This window comes from Danio rerio, chromosome 3 (genome assembly GCF_049306965.1).
Source record: "Danio rerio strain Tuebingen ecotype United States chromosome 3, GRCz12tu, whole genome shotgun sequence".
NCBI classification, from domain to species: domain Eukaryota; kingdom Metazoa; phylum Chordata; class Actinopteri; order Cypriniformes; family Danionidae; genus Danio; species Danio rerio.
The window spans coordinates 21387501-21409784 of NC_133178.1; the positions used below are offsets into that span (position 1 = coordinate 21387501).

The window sequence follows — 22284 nt, forward strand, 5'->3', positions numbered from 1 at the left end:
TAATTATCCTAGAAGCTGTCCATCCGTGAAATAGGCATTACACTGTGAAACTGAGCCAGTGTAGCTTTCCTCTGAACAATCTCGATAGCTTAGCAACAATGCGGCAGCCTATAATGACCATAACAACAGCAAGGGCACACCAGAGGATTATGGGGGATTATTACCTTTGATCTGCTCCTAAACGGGATGGGCAGAGAGTTGGGGGAGTTATTAGGAAAGAAGCGGGTTATACTATAGATATAGATGTATAGATCTATTTTGTAGCTAGTATGGAACGATTGTTATTTCTTTAAGCAAAGAAGGCAACAAGAAGGGACAAAAAAAAAAAAACAATAACAAAATCTGACTTCAAAGTGTGGAGTTGGGAGCAAAGCGCAATGGACTCTGCGTTCACTGTCCATCGGGTTATGTTTTATTAAATCGTATTTGCTATTTGCAGTCGGCTGCAGTCACAAGAGTGGAGTTCAAAGTGAGAACTATTGTGGCTTGTTTTGGGATGATAAAAAACAGACTTCTTAACATAATCTTAACAAAAGCATTTCTCCGGGACATCAAATAAACTGCTCAATATTTGTTTATTGGCAATTAATTTTTCTTGGTTTCAGCTGCAGGGTGTGTTTAACAGCAAGGAAACAGTTTGAGGGCTCTTTAATGTCGCAGAATCCCAAATGAGCAATCTGAATCATGCAGTCCCAGTGCTGGGATGACAATGTCACAATTACACTTTATAGGAAATTCTTGTCAGGTCTGCCAAGACATGTTCAGGTATAATTTATTATAGCATTTCTCCACCAAATCAAGAACTAGACATAAAAATTAGTTTGTAGCTTAACCTTGCTTTTAATGACTTCAGCACATCTTGCGGCCACAGGACATCACTAGTCTATCCTAGGTGATCACTAGTCTTTCGTAGGACATCCTTTGTCTACATCACTACTATATAGTCAATCATGTTTACATAAAAATATATGTCGCCTATATTTTATATTCTGTTGTCTCTGCTAATCTCTGTTGGAGGTGTTCACAAGCTGAGGTAGTTCGGAAACCATGCTTACTGTCAGGTGAAGAAAACATGGATTTTTCACAATTTCTTGCAAACTACTGGCAGTTTGGAAGAAACTGTCCAAATGAGCTCTGTTTCAAAGCTTAAATAACATTAAAGGGCATTTACATTCTACATATCCACTGTAAATTTTAATATTAGGACATGTGTCTTCATCATATTACAGAATCTAAAACCTCAAGTATGAAAGGTTTTTATCTCTTGAAATAGTTTATTCCTGTTTGCATTATATTGATGTATAATTGTTAAATAATCAGTGGTATAATAAGTTGTCTTAAAATGACAATAAATTGTCTTAAAATGACAATAATATCACTTATTGCATGATTTTCTGAAAAAGTACATCGCACAACAAAAATACTTATCTCGACAGGCTTATTCATAACTTTTGTCACCAAAGATTTTCCATCAGTAGTTTTCAATCAGGTTATGGTCATGATTCTGGAATGGCCTTTTCATTATTACACTGGTTTGATCTTGAAGGTTATTTTGCTGAGTAACTGGCCAGTAATAAACATTTACTTATTGCATTCACTTTGACATATTGTCAGCTTAGAATTATAAGGTTCTATCTGACATTTTTGTCAAAATTGAGTTATTGACATATTTTTATTAAATGACAACTTATTTGCATTATGGGATGTTTTTTATGAGTTGTTTACATTAAGACTTTTTATTTAAAAAAAAAGCAAATGTTACACACATACTGTTTACTATTTTGAATTCAAAAACTTTGAAGCTCAATATCTTAAAATCATTCAGAAAGCAGATAGAACCTTATAAATCCAAGGTGATGATATATGAGACCTCATTTCTAAAGCAGAAAACATCTACTTAACAATAAACATGACATCCTTCAGATTTCACTCACTTTTTACGCACATTTTATGCTCAAAATAATGCTTCCAGTTGGGCTCATATAAATTAAACGTGCTTTCATCACTAAAATGAACTCTGCAAAGGTTAGTCTAATCATTTAATTCTTTCCACTGATGAGTGTTTTGGTTGCTGTAGTGTTATTAGTTTTCTTATTTTGTCATTTTTCTATCTATCTATCTATCTATCTATCTATCTATCTATCTATCTGTCTGTCTGTCTGTCTGTCTGTCTGTCTGTCTGTCTGTCTGTCTGTCTGTCTGTCTGTCTGTCTGTCTGTATGTCTGTCTGTCTGTCTGTCTTATATGGTTGTATTTTTATTTTAAAATTAAGTATAACCTGAATTTTAGGTTCACATGATTTACTGATGTGTATTCATTTTACAGCATAATTAATTGTATGACTCAGTGAATGTCAACAAACACATATTTGACTAATTTAAGTGGAAAATGCAATGGCTAGAAACAGATGCTGTTGTAGGAAAAATGCTGATGAAGTTTGGAACAAACAAATGGTGCACAAGCGACGCTGGATAAAAAAGACATCGGTTGGACAGTTTCTAAAAATAAATAAAAAAAAATTTGAACAAACACCAGCCAACATTAAAATATTGAGTGGCTGGAGTTTTTTCTGCTCTTGGTGAGTTGTGGATTTAGATATCTGTGCCATGTGTTCAGTGTTGAAACAAACAGCATGGACCCTTTGAGATGTCTCATTTTAGAAAACCCCATGTAGCTGCTCGTGCAGGACAAACATCACCTGCGATCAGATCTCAAAGACTTTTTTTTTTTAAGGCAGGACATCTGTTTCGGCTCTCATTTGCTACTAATTTATTTTTAAGGAGAGTGAGTATGTTGTTCTATTATTGAAATGAACTATATTTAGTTTTTGTAATTAAGATATGATTTAGGCCTGTGCTTTATGGATGAGCTGTTTTACAATTGTTTTTCTTGGTAGGCAGATTAGGGCTCAATGATTGGATGCTTTTAAAAACAATATCAATTGTATATGATTACGCCCCATTCACACGGGGCGTCAGCATCAATGTTTCCGAACTGCATTGTGCATTGTGGATTCACACGGAAGCGTCAGCCAATCAGAAATACACCAGCTCAGACAGTACCTGATTGCTGACTAATTTCATTGGCTGATTCACACGGGGCGTCAGCATCAATGTTGCCGAAGTGCATTGTGCATTGTGGATTCACACATTTGCAAAGCTTAAATCTCAAAACACGAAGACTAAAAAAAGCTTATATATTGTCATGTAGGACAAGTATTTAAGCATGTTAACGAGAGAGAGAGAGAGCCAGAGAGCGCAATATCCACTACGTAACTTTTATAAAACTGTTGCATACATCATGTGCATAAATCACACCATGGATATTATATTAAAATGCCTACTGGTTTAAAAAAGACTTAGATTAAAAAAAGATGGGCAAATGAGAACTTTTCTGTCATAAACTATAGTAAAACAACAAAAAGAATCAAATCCTGCTTACAGATTAAATACAAAAATTAAGAAAAGAGCGCTCTTTTATCATCAGCTGTCAGTCAGCGCCCGCTCTTTTTTTCCTTGGTCATTGTGCCTTTGCCGTGTGCAGTGTAAATGGAGACAATCAGATACGAGTCGCTGTAAAAAGATGACTCAAGCAGGTCATCAAAAAAATCCGATACAGTCACAAAATCGGATTTGACTATCGAGCTATACAGTGTAAATGCAGCCAAAGTGTCTTCTTTCCAATGATACCTACCTAATTCTTGTTTGTAGCTCACTGGGGTCAAGAACTTTTATTTTTTTAAAGTAGGTAAGTGTAAATCGCCAAAAGTAAGTGTTGGCTAACAGGTTAAAAGCATTTTAGGGGCTACTCCCACTATGCTATCCGAACCGTGTCCAGGCCATAGACTGTAAAATATATGGACGTAGTGTCCGTGACGTCACCCATAGTTTTCTGAAGAGCGCAAAGGAAGCCACAAGTAGGCGCGGCCAACCGTCGCCATTTTGTTCACGCGTCATCGCACTCACGGCGGGATACCAAACAAGGGCAAAGAGGTGGAGAGTGAGCGGAGCTACAGACACCTGTTGGCATTTTGCTTGGACCTGGTTCAGACACACTTTACTTGGGAGAACGCTTAATACTTTGAATAAACGTGAATGGTTTGTGAGCACAATTAGGTGCACAAAGCATTCCATATCATCTGATAATTGTAGGAAACAAGTCCAAAAGGCAGTTGACTGTGTTAAGCCACATAAAACAACAAAGAAATATGATAAATATGCCGAGATCAGTGGCTTATCTGCAGGATTCAGCTGAGGTGACGTGACGGTGGCCAGCGAGACCTAGCTGTCACTCAAGTGGCCACGCCCTTAATTATGCAAACTTAATATAACAAAATGTTAATATAAAAGAAATAGATGAGTTATAAAAAATTCACCCCCCTCACAGTTGTCCTGAAGGGTAATATTAGCTGTATGAACCAAAATCTTTTTTTTGTACCAGGCTGTAAACACCTTTTTTGCTGCTGTAAAGTTGGCCATTCAAACAGTGGGCTAAATTTAAATTTGCTCTATTATGGAGCCAGGACCAGCCAGGACTAGCGGAATTTCGATGAATTGCAGTTTTAGTTACTTCCGTATTGGCTTCCCGAGGGAGAGCGGGAGGTTGCCGCTTGGTCCAGGCCTGTTTCCCAGATCATTAAAAAAGTGTGAGTCCTCTGAATCAGGCGCGGTAAGCTTGTGTGTTGGAGTGCAAAGCGCGCCTGAGTCCGAAACTGAAAGCGACACATGACTTTTAAGCGACATTCATTGAACAGTAAGAATGATTAATAAATCCGTATCCCAGATTTATTAATCATTCTTACTGTTCAATGAATGCAAACTGTCATAGTTTATTAAAGATAACTCCTCACTGCACCACAGCTGCACCTTCAGCAAACCTCCTAATTCCTGCAGCACGAGGACGTCATGATTGTTTATGATTGTCAAAAGTGGCTGATCTGTTCGGCGAAATGTTTGACTGCGTGTCACTGCATATCAAACGACTAAAGCGATATAACTAAAGAAATCGCCACTGTGCTGAGCGAGAGCGCTTACTGAACAGCGCATCATCGATGACGTGAGTACGCCCTTAGATTGTGTTCATTCACTTAAATTCAATCAAGACACAATTAGCAGGATTTTCAGAGAAATAAAAGAAAAGAAAAGGGGATTATGTACTGACTGAATTGCATTAATGATAATATTACAACATTTAAGTGTGAGTTACAATGTTTGTCAGTTTGTCTGCCATATGATTTTGATATGCATTCGTTTTTAACCAAAATTGTTTTCACAATACCGTACTTCACCCTCAAAATAGCATCCATATATTTTTTTATTATATGCAAAGATGTAACTCCAACATAGCAGTGGGCATGTAAGGCCAGAAAATGCTAATTAAACAGTATTAAAAATATAATAGACAGCCTATTGCTTTTTAAATTGTTTTAGTTTTTTATATATAAAAGTATTGCTAGCATAAGTGGACCTCAGAGAAAACGCTTTTAAAAAAAATGCAATTGCTGACCCCTTTGACATAGCTTTTATTGAACAACAGATGGAGGGAATTTTAAAGAGGACTGCTCTAATCAGATTTCCATACTAGTGACAAGGTGAACAGGCATTGATTGATCATCTTTTGCATAAAACGCCATGGAAATTCTCGCATCGGTTCTGTTTACCCAATGTTGCTTTACAATTCCAGTGCGACATTAGAGTTGATCTGTGTGAAGAATTCTGAGGCTTTGCTTGTATTTGTCATTCTGGAGATTCAGTCGCTGCTTTATCAGCGATGGTCGATTAGATACAGAGTGTTCAAGCCTCCATCTGTTTACTCAGAAGCACTCAGGCGTTGGAGTGTTGATTAGTCGGGTTATTTGACATGGTTGTGGCAGCTGCTGGACAAGAAGAGCTTTGATCGACAAAAACACTCCATTCCTATACTTCTGATTTTTGTATTCTGCTCTCTAGCATGGTGTGACTTGTTTGATTGATCCTTATAGTGTAATAAACAGCTGCTTGTTCCTGTGTCTCTTCATTTCCAGCAGCACTCTAGTCTTATCCACAGACTGTTCACATGCCAGAGTGAGAAAATGGGAATTGCGTGCTCTAGCTATAAAAAAAAAAAACAGATTCAGTTATGAATATTCTTGAATCTTGAAGACACTACTCGCCTACAGTACATCTTGAATGGATTGAGGGGTAGTGAAATAGCAGTTTTTTTCAATTTAGGGAAGTGTTCCTTGAAAAAAAATGATGCTCAGCTTCACAGAAGGGGAAAAAAAGATGTCTTAGTGATTATTGTCCGTAAACAGCAAACGTTCAGCCATGTTGTTTACACTGAGGCAGATTTGTTTGGACCCTCGTCATCGGCCTGGAAGAGTTGTGAGTGGGCGATATCACCGTAGGGGTCTTAGTCACAATCCACCGCTTTTCTGATTCCCTCATTGCCATCTTCTTAGTAATGTCCTGTTAGTGCTGGAAAAAAACTGTTTAAAGAAACTCCACTTTTTTTTAATTAAATAGACTCATTTTGCAAGTGCCCTAGAGTTAGAGAGTTGTGTTTTGCCATTTTTTACTCCATTCAATCAATCTCCGGGTATAACTGAAGCACTTTTAGCTTAGCTTAGCATAAATCATTGATTTCAATTAGACCATTAGCATCTCGCTCAAAAAATTCTAATAAGTTAAATAATATTTGTACTAAATATTATTAATAAATATTTTTTATCAAAGTATTCAAAAAATTTTCAAAAGTTGGATTCTTTTGTAAATTTCAGCCAAGATACGGCAGCAAAGATCCTTGATTATGTCAAAATAAGAATAGTGCCATATCAACCTATAAAAAAAAGAAACTTAAATTTTTTTATCAGTTATAATACACAATGTTAAATATTATTTAAAGTAAATAATAATTCAAATAATTTTCATAATTTGTATTAAAATATCCTAAAAATGTCCCATAGCTTGACTCTTCTGTATTTTCGGCTATGATAAGGCAGCAAAGATCCTTGATTATTACGCCAGTATAAGAATATAGTTCCTAGCCATATTGACCTTGGTAAAAAAGGAACCATTTATGATACATGATTTAACTACAAAAGAGTCAAGCTTTTTTTTTTCTTAATGGTTTTATCAGATTCAATGATTTATTCAAAGCTAAAAAAAAAAAAATTCTCCAGTCCGAGAGATCGACTGAATGGATTAAAAAATGCTAAAACTCAACTGTTTATCTGTTATCTGTTTAAAATGAACCTGTTTTCAAATAAAAATACAGTGTTCCTACAAAACATATAAAGGGGAACACAATCTTTTGTTGAAATTGGGGTTTTGAAACTCTTTAAAGCACATGTTTACATCGTTAGTGTTTTAATAGTTGGAACTGGACAGAGTCTGAAGCTTTCTGCAAGTCTTGTTCTTGATAATTTATGTGTATTGGAGCGTTACGGTTTTATTTGAAGCGGCTGTGGGAATGAATGATTGCAGCTGTAATCCTGACATTTAGTTCGTCTCCTTCTGTCCGTCATCTGTCCTTGGTCAGGTGACTACAGCTGTAATGTTAAACTCTGCACACATTTTTTTCTGAAACTAGCGGAGTAGAGAAGAGTGCGCGTGTGTCTCTCCACAGGGACCGCACACACACCCGCTGCATGGGTTATATTACCTTTCCGAAAATACCTTGAGCGCCAGGCGTGGCCAGGACACGTGGAGGACGTTTCGGCGACAGTGTCTAACCGTGTGTAGATGATGTTCATGCTGATGGGTTAACACAAGGCACCGTATGGTAACCACATGAATCAGCAGGAGAGGTGATTTATCACAATCGTTTCACGGAAGGAATCCAAACCTTTGACCTTGATCAAGCTATTTTGTTGATGGAAGTTGGATTTTAATTCTCGAGGGTGTCATTTATACACCACCATGAGGAAATGAGATCGTAATGAGGTGCACCAAATTTGTTGCGCAACCATTTGGGTGGTTAGCATTAAATAATATTTGCACTTTAATATTAATGTTACTACTACTAATACTTTAATATTAATCTGGGGTCGCCACAGTGGAATGAGCCGTGCACATATATTTTGCCCAGCAAATGCCCTTCCAGCCACAACCAATCATGGGGAAACACCCATACACACCCATTTACACACACTCATACACTACGGTCAATTTTAGCATACCCAATTCCCCTGTACCATATGTCTATGTGGGGGAACATGGGGTAAAACGGAGCACCCAGAGAAAACCCACACGAACACGGGGAGAACATGCAAACTCCACACAGAAATGCCAACTGACCCAGCCGAGGATCGAACTAGTGACCTTCTTTCTGTGAGGCAAACATACTACCCACTGCGTCACCCCCCACGCTCACACGTATATATGTGTGTGTATATATATATATATATATATATATATATATATATATATATATATATATATATATATATATATATATATATATACACACACACATATTCGAGTTCTGATCGGGAGGTAACGGGAGTCTGAAAAGTGATAGGGCGTGATTTCGGATCACGTGATCACATCTGGACAACCCTAACTTTTATTTTGTTTTAAACGTTTCTTTTTTAATTGAATATTTAATTTTTTGTATATACTGTACACGTTTTAGAATTATTTAAGTCTAGGCGTTTATCATAGCAGTTATCTCATTCTAAAGAATAATCACTGGCGATCTATGCAGGAAATCAGGATCCTTAACTGCTGATTATAATATAATTATTTACTTTTGTTTATTTATAGTTTGTTATAGCTTTTTTACTTCTGTTTCTAAATTGATTGTATGGTTTTGTTGTATTTATTGAGCATGTTTAGATGTATTTTTATTTGTTTCTTTCGTTTTTGTTTTGGATTCGTTTTGTAATATATTTTTGGTCTGGGTTTGAGTGTGTATGTGTTGTGTTTTTTTGTGTGTGCTATGGTTTGTTGTAGTTGGGTTTATTTATTTTTTGTTATGACTTTTTTTCTCTGCATTTGATTTGTTTGTTTTTGTGACATTTGTAGTGTTAATACATTTTTTTGTTTATTACATTTGTTATTTTTTATTTTTGTTTTATATTACTTTTAGCTTACTTTAATCTTTTTAAATTTAAATATTTAGTTTTATTAGTGTACAGAGGTTTTATGATTACAGAAATCTATGTGTTTATGATAGCGGTTCTTTCATTCTAAAGAATAATAACTGGGATGGGTTGCTCTGATAATCTTGATCCATTAATAGCTTATTATAATATACTTTAATTGATTTCATGACATGAACTAAAGTAGTCTGAGTCATTATGACTAACCATGACACTACATTCCCTTCTCTGCATCTGATTTGACCTTTGACCTTGACCTGAACTTTAAACCTTTCTAATGGGACATTCTGTGCATTCACGCACCTGCAATTATCATTACATGGATAGCTTAGGGAGATTTATGTAGCAGCCTATTTATTCCTTTCATTTCTTTTTTTCTGTTGGCTTGTCTTTCTCAGTTTCTCTCACACAGACACATTGATTGAGCCTTTTAGACCTTTTGTTTTCAAATTTACAATCACTATAAACTAAATACTGCCTATGCATATTTTAAAATGAAATATTGGTTATCTTACCCAAAAATTTGTTTTTTTTCATATTTAGTTTACTTTCCTCTCAAAATATAGCTAAGGTAACCCTAAACCACCCACACAGATTTGGCTGGATCACATAAATAGGGCGCATAATTGTGTTAAAAGTCTAATTTTATTGCTTAACTTTTCCTCATGTGGGCTACCGTTTCTGTTCATGGTGCATATTTGGGCTAAATTAGTATTTTAATCTCATTTAATGTCACTAATTGCCTGGTAATAGCCACTAGTCAGACTCATTTCTGAAGAGTGACCTCCAATAAAACACGCCCCAAAGACTGTTAAGAAAATCTGTAGTGCATTTAGACAGTTAATGGCCTATAAATTGTTTAAGCTTCGTCTAAGGGACCGGTTTTTATCTTGTCGAGTGACGTTTGATGAATAAGTTACTCCCCAATTCCCTAAAATCTATTAAATATGCTTCAAGGTAGCACTTAAAACGCATCAGAGACGTGCAATAATAATACGTTTTAAAAGGCGCTAGTTTTTGATGTTAATTATTCTATGATCTTTGCACGTCTGGATGTGAAATTCAGCAGCGATTGCTATGGTGACTTTAAGGTGTGAGTTCTGTCACAGATGTTTTTACTACCGCTTGTTATTTCCAATTTCTTTGAAACATAAGGTTTTTTTGCACTAATGAGGGAATGGTTAGACACCTCGTAACATGCTTCTAGTGTGTCTTGCTTCTTAGGTTGACCTTTAACCGGGATAATGAGCATGTTTTCCATGTAGCAAGTAAAGCATTTAGGCCTGCTGGAGTGTGGTGGTCTTGCATTAAACAGGGAACATGTTTCAAATTATTGTGTACAAATTCAACAAAAGAAGCACAATCTTTACAAATTTTGCAGTTTGTGTTTAAAAATTCAAGGTTTTGAATATTAAGGTAATGAGAGAATAAAGCTTTTCACACCACTTCTCCCTCTCCTGAAGCGCAGTGAAGTCTAGATGGGATACAGCCGAGGATACTTGCGTCAATATAGCATCATTTTTGTGACACTGTACAACAATTTATATTTTTACACTACCATGAGGATTGAGTTTAGGGTTGAGGTAGGGATAGATTCTAATAAAATACAATTAATGTGTAATTTAAAAAAATAATATAAATACCTGTTGTTAACTTCTGATCGCAGCTGAATCTCTTCTAGCAACAACAGCAGGAGAGATCCGAGTTGCTGTATTTACGTCATGTTTATTCAGCCTTTTCGTCTGAAATACATAAAGTTAAGCAATTGTTTATGTGGGTAAGGAATAGGGAAATTATTTTAGTAACATAAACAGTTTGCATCTTACATGAACAAAGCACATTGTCTAGTTATATTGAAAAATAATTGTTATTGTCATCTCCATAGACATCCGCGTGTATTTTACAAATCGTAAATGGTCAGTTTTGCCTCTAGTTATGTGTATTTGAATGTCTGAAACCTAAAATACATATTATTTGTTTGAAAGCATGGATAAACTGTGATTTATGACTAGCGCTGCGCACCTCATTCTCTGCCTCAGCATGCGCTGTCAGATTTGCATTTGAGCGGATGATTACATGCACTCTGAACGTTCTAATCACACCAGCCAAGGCGGATCACACCGGTGTGATCGTACGCCTGAAAGGGCTAACTGTCATCAACATCCTAATTCCTTTTTTTAAAATCCTTTTTCAAAAAAATTTTTTTTTAAATTACAAATATTTATATGTATTTATTTATGTATGATATCATCTTTGCATCAAATTACAAAAAAAAAAAACAAAAAAACAAAAAACAAACGTATTATCGCTTATTACTGCAATGCATTCCTAATGCAGCATTTATAGACAGTAGGGTAAATTTGACTTGGGTCTCTCTTCTGCCTGCCATTTTCAGTCTCACACTGAAATCTTTTTCTGAAAGTCTTGATAATACCAATGTGTAGTTTTTCTTTTACTATTTAAGCAAATAGGTTTGTAAAAAAAAAAAATTGTTGTGCTCTCCCATTCACTGCACTCCAAGTTTACCCAAAAATGACAACTTTCGCTACAGAGAAACCCAGAAATGTGAAAAGGGTCCATTGGGATGTTTTCAACCCATTATGGTTGGATATTCTTTATATTTTTATAGATGGTCAATATGAGAAGTGGGCCTTAAATAAGAATTTAGGGTTGTTTCAGAGTCAGTAGCTTCTCAGTGATGTCCTGTTAGTGCTGGAAAAAACTGTATTTAAATTTTACAATTTCCCTATAGATAAACAGTTGAGTTTTGCCATTTCTAAATCCATTTAGCTGATCTCTGGGTTTGGCAGGATAACTTTTAGCTTAGCATAAATCATTGAATCAGATAAGACCATTAGCATCAGCTTTTTAAAAAAAGCATAAACAAGATTTGATCATTTTGATTTATGCAAAGCAAAAAGTGCTCCTGTTAGACTGGTCAAACTTGTAAAATGGGCTTATATCCTAAAGAAAATGTGCATCTTTTTTTAACCTGCCCTTTACTTGTATATAGAAAATCACAATGCATTTTTTGGCCAGTTGATACACTAGTTAATTTGTTTGGCTCGTCATTTTTAAAATGAGATATTTTGAACTCTTTTATCCTTCTTCGTAGTAAACCTTTAAATAACTTAAGTAACATGATTCCAGCTTTGATGTCCATTAACATGTCTCCCAATGCCTGGAATTAAGTTCTGCATCTATTATGCATGTTCGTTATTTTTATCTTCAGATGTGGTGTTACAACACCCTCAATGGCATGACGCTCATTTTTTTATGCCTGTATTTTTCGAAAATATATCAAAAGTGCAATTAATATAGGACTGTAAGAATTGAAATATTACAGGACTCTGCTCGAATACATTTAGTAGAAGTTATTATTTTATTTTGAGTATTAAAGACATCTAAATGGAACTTTTTACATGCATTTTAGAAAAAAAAAACGGTTATTATAAATTCATAAATACATTTCATCGTTTTAGTAAATTGGATATTCTTTTTTAGGACTAAAGTATTAAAATTAAGTGCGAAAAAAGCAGATTCCGCGACGCAGTGGCGCAGTAGGTAGTGCTGTCACTTCACAGCAAGGTCGCTGGGTCGCTGGTTCGAGCCTCTGCTCAGTTGGCATTTCTGTGTGGAGTTTGCATGTTCTCCCTGCGTTCGTGTGGGTTTCCTCCTGGTGCTCCGGTTTCCCCCACAGTCCAAAGACATGTGGTATAGGTGAATAGGAAACTTGCTGGATAAGTTGGCGGTTAATTTTGCTGTGGCGACCCCAGATTAATAAAGGCACTAAGCCGCAAAAATGAATGAATGAACGAATGAATGAAAAAGCAGAATCCAAAACAATTTCAATGGAATAGAAAAACTGGTACATTGTAAATTAAGACTCACTGAAACGCATAGAAATCTTTTCAAATATACAGGTTTACGCTTTCACCTCTGTTCGCAGTCACTTCCTCTGAATTTGTGTGTGTGTGTGTGTTTGTGTGTAAAAGTCAGCCAGTACCACAGGGGATTTGTTGTCTAGTCTGATTGATTGACAGTTCATGGCACCCAGAGGGCTCATGGGAATGGATGGCCATGGGGGGAATTTGTTTAACCCTGAGATTACACACGTTCAGGCCATAAAGGACCTCATATATATTCATTAAGGCGACACTTCTGTCACTCTGACATGGATTTGTGTTGCTGCATGCATCTCTGAGAAATGTTTCAATCATAATGTCCTGCTCTCGCTCTCTGTGCAGTAAATAGATGCAAAATGCAACAAGATCATTTGAACGGCATTTCTGCACTATAAGGATGAAAGTGGCATGACTATGCAATGTTGTTTGACGTGACATGTCTATTTATATTTATATACACTATCTAAAACATGTTTTGGGCGTTCAGTCATGTATATAATTAAAAAAAAGTCTAAAACATGAAAATATAGTACGTGTTTAATGACATATAGGGTATGGGTTAGTCATGGTTCAGTTGCATGTTGTAAATGCTTATTTTTTTGCTTGGGCAGGAAAAATAAATAGAATTTCTGATTGGTTTATTCAGGAAATTAGTTTTTTTTTTTTCTGTGCTTCAGGTTTATTAGTTCTTATAATGTGTCATTTTGAATGCTCTGATGTCGGATACATTGGCTGCCCTGCATGAATTGTAATACAGTGTGACGTTAAATAATATGGTATTTCAGATGTGAAATAAATCCTTAATGTCATGCTATAGATTTTATGTCGGATAAATTACTGGCCTGTTATTAATATTTCACTGGGTTAGTCGTTTCTTAGTTATTCTATATTACGTGTTTTGATTGCACCAGCAGTTTTTTTTTTTTGTATGGCATTTCCCCATGGAAATTTGTTCATCTACAGTCAAGCTTAGAGTAATTCATTTTGTGTGTGTGTGTGTCTGTGTGTGTGTGTGTGTCTGTGTGTCTGTCTCTGTGTCTCTGCGTGTGTGCGCGCAAAACATATTAAAAGAAAGAATTTAAAATCTGTTTCATTCTCAGACATATAATGGCTATTTATTTATACCTGAGAGAATGCATTTCCATTATTATGTTTTGTTAATTTAAACACAAACACTATTAGTCCACTTAATTAGGGTACTATTATTAGGGTACTGCTTTTGATATTAGTCGATTGCTTTATTCTTTATTCTTTTAACTGTATACTTTGTTCAATATTTAAAAACTGTGTGTATAATACAAACTGTTATATACTACATTTATTTTCAATTAGCATTTATTTTTTAGATTTGTGTTTTTATAGAAATTATTTTTGTCATTTTAGTACTTAAATTTAATGGTAGTAGTTGTAGTAATAGTTGTTGTTGTAGTAGTAGTAATTGTAATTGTAGTAGTTGTTGTAATTGCAGTTGTATTTGCAGTTGTTGTAGTAATTAGTTGTATTAGTAGTAGTCTAATACACACACACACACACACACACACACACACACACACACACACACACAAAATATAAAATTTATTGCTAAGTATTTCCCGTTACCGTAAATTACTGTAGTATTTTAATTGTGTAACACCTGGTTTTATTGGATTTTTGTTTTGTTTTTGCTGGTATATGGGCCTACTGTAATTTGTTTCTATTTAGTTCAGCTTATTATTTGCAGTAAATAATTGAGCTGAACAATTAAGCCTCATGTTTATAGACAGTTTTATTGATCACTAAGATATGATTGACTTGGATTTAAGTTGCTTTGATTAAAAAACTAAAATTGCAAAAATAGCTGAGCTAATAGTAGTAGTAGTAGATGTTGTAGTAGCTGCAGTTTTAGTAGTAATTTTAGTTGCAGTAGTTATAGTGGTAGTAGCTGTTGTAATAATAATAATACATCTTGAATATTTTAATGTTTCATGGTTTCAATCAGGGTTTTTTGGCTTTTGTTGTGATTCAGCTCTTTAGAGCTTCAGTTTTGGGCACTTGAGATGTCTTAGTAAAGCCACCTGATTGCTGACCTGGGGTCAGGTAGTAACTCTGATCCAGATGCCACTTACAAATCAGCACTGAACCCCCATCCTTTTGCAAAACCCTGCTGAGGCAAATGAACAGGACAAGTGGAGACTGGCCTGTCGCCCTGGAAACCCTAATCATGTCATCCTGCTTGATTGTGACTGTAGACGGGGAGCATCGATCAGTCTTCTGACGGAGAATCACTGATGGTCTGCTGTGTTTTCTAATTCACTAAACCAGTCAGTGTTTCCAATCGAACTGCTGTTAACACATACAGTATGTGGTATATACTAAAACTTTGCTCAAAAGGGAATTTTTCCTTCTGAAAGTATTTTTCTAATTTTTGTTTATTGACTTTATTTTTTGAGCTATTTACGTCTTGAAGAGCACATCGTCTCTGTGAATTAAGTAACAGAACTGTTATAGTCGAAATAATTTTGTATTTGTAGATCTAATGGTTAACTAATATAAAAACGTATATAAAAAATAGGTCTTGTAGTATTGTGTTTAAAAAATTTCAGGGATTACACTCGGTAGACATAGTTCTTAGATTTGATGATGGGTCACATTTGTCGAAGGTTGATGTGTTTAAATATCTAGGTCTTAATTGGCAGTATTGGCTCAATACTGAATTGTCCTTTAAATCTCATATTGATTTTATTGTTGAAGTCATATTGGTGTTTAGGTTCAATTTATCGTTCTATTAATTGTTTTTCATTCCAAGAAAGAAAAAAATTGATTTCTCCATTTCCCTATTATTGATTATGCTGATAGTATTTATAACAATACTTCTGATATTCATTTAAAACCTTTAATCATCCTGAAGGTTTGTTTGAAGATGTCCTTACAGAACTCTTATTCCCATTAGTAATTGGGTAGCCACAGTGGAATGAACCGCCAACCTATCCAGCATATGTTTTACGCAGCGGATGACCTTCCAGCTGCAACCTATCACTGGGAAACACGCATACAGTTCCATTTACTCTTGTACACTATGGACAATTTAGCTTGCTCAATTCACCTGTACCTGAATGTCTTTGGACTTGTGGGTGAAACCGGAGCACCTGGAGGAAACCCACGGCAACACAGGGAGAACATGCAAACTCCACACAGAAATGCCATCTGAGCCAGCCGAGGCTCGATCCAGCGACCTTCTTGCTGTAAGGCAAGAGCCCTTACAGAACTCATCATTGCATAATATATTAATCTTTTTACTTGCTCCAACCTAAATTTTCTAGCCAATATCGTTGCTATTTTTTTATGTGTTTACTTTACTTTTCCTTCTTATTTAAAGCAGTTTTTAAAGCATTTACCTCTTCATATTTTCTTAGACATATGCAACAGAATTCTTTTTCGTTTCAAGGATTACAGCAGAAATTGCATGTAGGTCCATTTCAATATAAAGCTCCTTTTGACTGGAATAATCTCCCTTCTTCTTTTAGATCAATTAAGATATTTAGTCTTTTCAGGACTAATTTATCTTCTTTCTTGGTAACTACTTGTAAATGTTATTAATTTTGGTTTCAATTTAACTGCTTATTAATTATTTGTATAACAAATTGTTTGTACTTCTTGAGTATATGTTTTTGTTTGCTTAAGTGGTTGTCCCATTCAATAGTATCTGTATGCAGCTTTCATGAGGCTCTCAGCAATGCAATGTCAGACACAATGCGCTTAATGGAGCTAGTGACGTCAGAGTGAGGGGTAGGGTTAGGGGTGGGGTTAGGTGAGCCCATTAAAAAGCATTGGATGTACTCAGATTGCACTGCACCAGGTTTGCATCCAGACCCCTCTCATCCCATTTAGCAAATTTAAAATCTTTATAAAGGTCTCGTGCAGTGCTTTGAAATGTGCACTTTTTATTTGATGTTTGATTTAACCTTAATTGAAAACAAAGAGAGGGTGGGACAAAGAGTAGCTCCTCCCCTTTGAAAAATAAATTGTTGATTTATTTAGGTTATAAACTGCATGCGTTTGATGTTTATATCAGTTTTATATTTTCTAAACATAGATTTTATCTGTAGCAGACTGTAACTAACATCTAAATTATTTCTTAATTTTAATTCCATTTCACTTGGCAGCCATCTTGGAAAGCCTGTCATCTCTTTGAATGGGGTAACAATTAAATTTCATTTTTGGAATAACCAGTGAAATTTAACAAAATGTGTCCATACATAAACTTACCAATAAAATGACAATAGTGAGAAATCAGCAGTTAAGAAAACATAATTCTAGGGCTCATAAAGCACTTATGGTTGTTTGCATGAGCTCTGAAACTTGGCATGTCATGTCATTTTTTATAAAATAAATTTTTATAAATATATAAATTCTTTTATAAAGTATATTGCTGTCTAATATAAAAAAAACTATGTTAGAGTTGCATCCAATTATGGCAAAATTACTCAGTTTCTATTATGAAGTACAGTAAATCTTTTTGTTTATTTTTTTCCTTAACAAACTGAACAGAGGAAATTAACTGAACGATTTCAAAGGCTCCGCTTGCAGTATATCGGGGCTTAAAACATTAAAAAAAGTTTATATTGTGTTAGTATAGTGAGACCGTATTCCATCCCTAAGGCTTCACTCATCGCACTCATTTAAAAACTACGATCGAGATGGCACGAACAATCATAAATCATGCATTCAACTGCAATGATGCTGATGATATATTTGGCCCAGACTTAGGTTTTTTCTGCCAGCGCTCAACAATAACATTCATCTTGATGTAACGTTATCCTCTGTTGTGTTTACATAGCGTAGCACATTCTTAAGCCGTTGCATCTCCTGTAGGTTCAGTCTCCATCATGCTTTATCTCAAACACTTTACTAGACGGAAAAAAAGAGCAGTCGGAGTTCATTCGGTATCTTCCGCCTGTCTTCTTTCAAAACCCCCCACTGGTGCCGCTCGGAGCCAAACGTCCATTGTTTAGTCCTAAAGAGGCACGCCGATGTTATTGATGGCCGTTGTAAGTAGCACAAGGAGGAGGAGGAAAACTGCTTGGAAGGAGAATCTAGGTCAGTCTGGCCAGCGTGATTCATTGATTCTGATGTGTGTCCATTTGCTGGTTTCTCCTTCCTTATCTTTGCGTTGTTAATTGCAGATCGGCCTAAATTTTTTCAGCATCTCCGTAGCGAGTTTCTTTTAGAAACACCTGCCCTCAGGCGTGCTTTTAAGCGAGCAGAGGCCTTAGCCTTTTACCAGTGCATTGTGGGAAGAACGACTGGAGGAAAAAGCACAATAGACTGGAAATGGACAATGAGTTCACAAGAGTATTACTGAACTAGATGAACTAGAAGCAGGTCATTGTAAGTTCTATCAAAGTATGTCACCATTACAGACGTCGAGATTAGTGCACAATTAAAAATTGGCTATATATTTATATTTATAACTAACTAGCAAAATGACTAATTGTTGGCCAGTTTACCATCTCTGGTGATTCACAGTAACAAAGTAAATCAGCTGGTAGAAATAGCTCATGTCTGCATTGTCTGTCAGACGCAAAACAAGTTTAATCAGTTAATCAGGTATTTAGCTCAGATCTGTCTCTTGTCCGCCTTTTTTCCATGTGTCTAAATCTGAAGCTTTATTAAGGAAATGGATGAGCGCGCAGACTCCTGACCAAAGGAGGAAATCCGGCCGTTGTGTGTTGGATCCAGCGTTCCCCTTCTCCAGAGCGCCAGCTGCACTTTGCAATCTCACCAAAGGACGTAAGGGAAGTCCGGTGAGCTTTTTAATGTCCTGCCAACAGCTTACATTCACTACTGCCCCTTTGCACAGAATCTGAGACATGTTTACCCTTATAAGCTAATGTCTTTCTGGCTCTTTTTTAATGCTTAGAGAATATAGAATAGGTTTGAGCTAGTCTTGGTGAGTTTTCAAGAATCTTTGTGCTGCAATTCATTGTAAAGATAAAGCGATGCGTTTGTTTACTTCCATTTCAGGCAGAAGACCAAAATAAGCTCAAAAGCTTGGTTAGTTTTCAAGGAGAGGGAGCAACCTCATGTGACCTTTGTAGTCAACAAAAAAAGCTATATTTTTTATGTTTGGTTTTATGTTGTTTTTTGTTGTTGTTTTTGGTTAATTTATTTCTTATTTTGTGTTTTGATAATGTTTTATAATGTGATCATTTTGCATTGGTTTGGTTTGTTTAGGTTAAGTTTGGATGTGTGTGTTATGGTTGTTTAGTTTTTGTTTTGTGTTTAGTTCTTGTTTTGTGTTTGGGTTAGTTTATTTCTTATTTTGTGTTTTGATATTGTTTTATAATGTGATAATTTTGCATTGGTTTGGTTTTGTTCAGTTTAAGCTTAGATTTATTGGTTTGGGTTGTGTTTAGTTCTTGTTTTGGGTTTTGTTATTGTTTTATATCAAGATCATTTTGCATAGGTTTGGTTTGGTGTTTCGTTTTAATTTAGATGTGTTTGTTAGGGTTGCATTTAGGGATACAACAATTATAGATTTTGGTTGTACGATTATAGTCTAAGAAATAATCACCGTTTCACGGTTATCACGGTTATTATGCATTCATTAATTTCAAACACCATTAGTTTAGAAAATAAAATGAAAACTCATTTTATTTTAAAGTGTTATTTATTGCTGCTCAGTAACTAATTAATACAGCACAAAATAATATATAAAAAACAATAGTAAATTTCTCTGTTTGTGCTTAAAAATAAGTTAATGTTTTGACATTTAAACTGAAATAATTTTACACTGTAAATAAATGAAGGAACAATAAATAAATAAAAATAAGAATACATGCTAATGCAGGGCTTGAAATTGCCTGTGCTCCCAACTTAAAAAATTTAGGAGTACCCACCAAAAATTAATAAGCACCACTGCAACTTGTATATTAACGGATTTATTGTATTTGAAAACAACATCAATTAGGACTAACAAAAACCAGAAACGACTATCTAACTAATGCTGTGATGACTTATTGACTTTTGCGCAATAATTCCAAAATGAATGTCTAATAATAATTAATGATGACGAAGATGACAATGATACTAACAATGAACAACATTTATCATTATCATTCTGCCTTGAATGTGTGAGTAATCTGCTATAAGAGGTCCAACTGTTACTTTATGAAAAATAATTCTGGTTTGCATGTAAAAAAAAAGGAAGCATTTCAGTATGAAATGTTTACTGCACGGCTGGTGGATTAAAATTCACTACATGATCGTTCTTATCTGTGCCATTATAAATAACTCTAAGTGGGTTTGCAAACCTGTGTATTTTTCATGTACTGCTTCTTCCTCAGACTTCAGCCCCAAAAGCCCCCTGTCATCCCAACGAGGTGCACCTGAAAAGCGTGAACTCGCTGCGTCGTGTGCGCGTCTCTCCAGTGGAAATAATGAACTTGCCAAGCTTGCCTTAGTTGATAGACTCGGTCATAGTTAATCTAGTGTGCGTGGTTATTAGTCTCAGTGACAAACTAGCACACAGTTTAGTTGCAGCAGTTTTGTTCCATGCAGAAACACGGTGTTGAAAAGCCTTTTTGATTAATAAACCGTGACGAATTAAAGCGCAGTTAATAGTGGAAGCGGTCAATCGTTGCATCCCTAGTTGTGTTTAGTTCTTGTTTTGTATTTGGTTTTGTTTGTTTGGGTTAGTTTAGTTCTTGTTTTGTGTCTTCATATTGATTTATAATCTGATAATTTGGCACTGGTTGGGTGTTTAGTTTAAGCTTAGATTTATTGTTTTGGGTTGTGTTTAGTTCTTGTTTTGTGTTTAGTTATTGTTTTATATCATGATCATTTTGCAAAGGTTTGGCTTAGTTTTTGTTTTGTATTGGTCTTATTTTTTGTCTTCGTTTTTTTGTTCGTATAGTTTGTGTTTTGTTTAGTTTTTTTAGGTTATGCTTAGATTTGTGTTTTGGTTAGGAATTAAACAGCACAAAATACTATACTTTTAGACAAAAGTCCTTTTAGAGAATTTTAGTTATTATGTGACTTTCAGCCAGACAGTGGTTACAGTACAAAAGACAATTTCGGAATCACAGCGTTTCTATAAATACCTGTGAAGCTATTTATCCCAGCAGTACATCAGCGTCCCTTTATCCCACGAGTCTGTTGATATCTGTCCGTCTTTGGATTATTCATGAGAAATCGAGTGCAGCTCCTGACAAGGTTATTTTTGCTCTTCATCCTGAAATCAAACCCCAAGGAAACCAGATAATTATTTTTTTTTTGTGCGAGTGTGTGTGGTCACAACAAGGCCAGAGCGGTGTTTTAACCTCTAAAACTGCTGAGCCAACAGAACATCTTCTCCTCGGATTCCTTTACTTAATCTCCTGATTCAAAGTGGTATGCTAAATTGTGTGTGTGTTTTTTTAGGGAGTTTAAGAATTTAACGATTTACTAAAAACTATTTTTACTACCACAAAACACTTTTGAGGCTTTATCAGGTGAGAATGTAGTTGTTTAGATTGCATCTATGCAGTTCATTTATAAGGATAGTGCCTATTTTAAATGATTATCATTTCGGAGGTCAGGCCATCTCCCTGTCATACTGAGCAGAGCAAAGACTGTTGCGCCACTAGACGGCAACAGAGACTGCATAATAAGTCCTTAGGGGAGAAAAACTCAGCATTTTCTTTTTCGTATTTCAAACTACAGCTGATCAAATCATTACTACAGATAAGTAAATTTCTAAGTTGATCTCTTTCTTTTGCATGTTGTATTGCTGTATTTATACAATAGTAATCTGCTAGTGCTTGCTTTGCTTACATTTTTTAAGTTGACAACAGGGATAACTCTGTAGACTGATGGCATTTCATGCTGTTCAGCCTTATAATCTTAAAATGTGAGCAAAATCACCTGTTTGTTATCATGTTAGACATTATGCTAGAGAATCATTCAAATAGCTCTAAAGTGACTTTGTGAAGTAGCGATGGTTACTGACGTCAGCTGCAGATGTGAATGAACGACGGAAAAAAGTAGTTCCTCTTACAAAAGGAGACTCTTTGTGTTTAATTTCCTTTTTTATAAACATGATTATGCCGTCAAACTGTTGTGTAAATGCAATATCACACTTGTAGCAGTGCGATGTGGCTGTATATTGTCACTGGTGGCACACTAAGGAAATGCACGCCTCCCAGGTCCGGTATATAGCCATATTGCATTGCTACTCATGTGATGTTGCTCATTTAACCTATCCTAATAGTTCAAAAATTGGTTAATAGTTGAAAGTTATAAAAAGATTAAGGTCAGTTTGACTTATGTAAGTTGAGA

The 22284-nt window shown here is 35.4% G+C and overlaps 1 protein-coding gene across 3 annotated transcripts in view; it reads left to right on the top strand.

Moving 5' to 3' along the window:
- Positions 1-22284, top strand: part of tanc2a (tetratricopeptide repeat, ankyrin repeat and coiled-coil containing 2a) — a 248094-nt gene that overhangs the window by 74358 nt on the left and 151452 nt on the right. Inside the window, exon 1 of one of the 3 annotated variants that reach the window (XM_073944349.1) lies at positions 18631-18770. The exons of the other annotated variants lie outside the window; for them this stretch is intronic. The gene's annotated coding sequence lies outside the window, so the exon portion shown is untranslated. Of the gene's footprint in view, positions 1-18630; positions 18771-22284 lie in introns of those variants that run through there. 3 annotated transcript variants of the gene reach the window in all.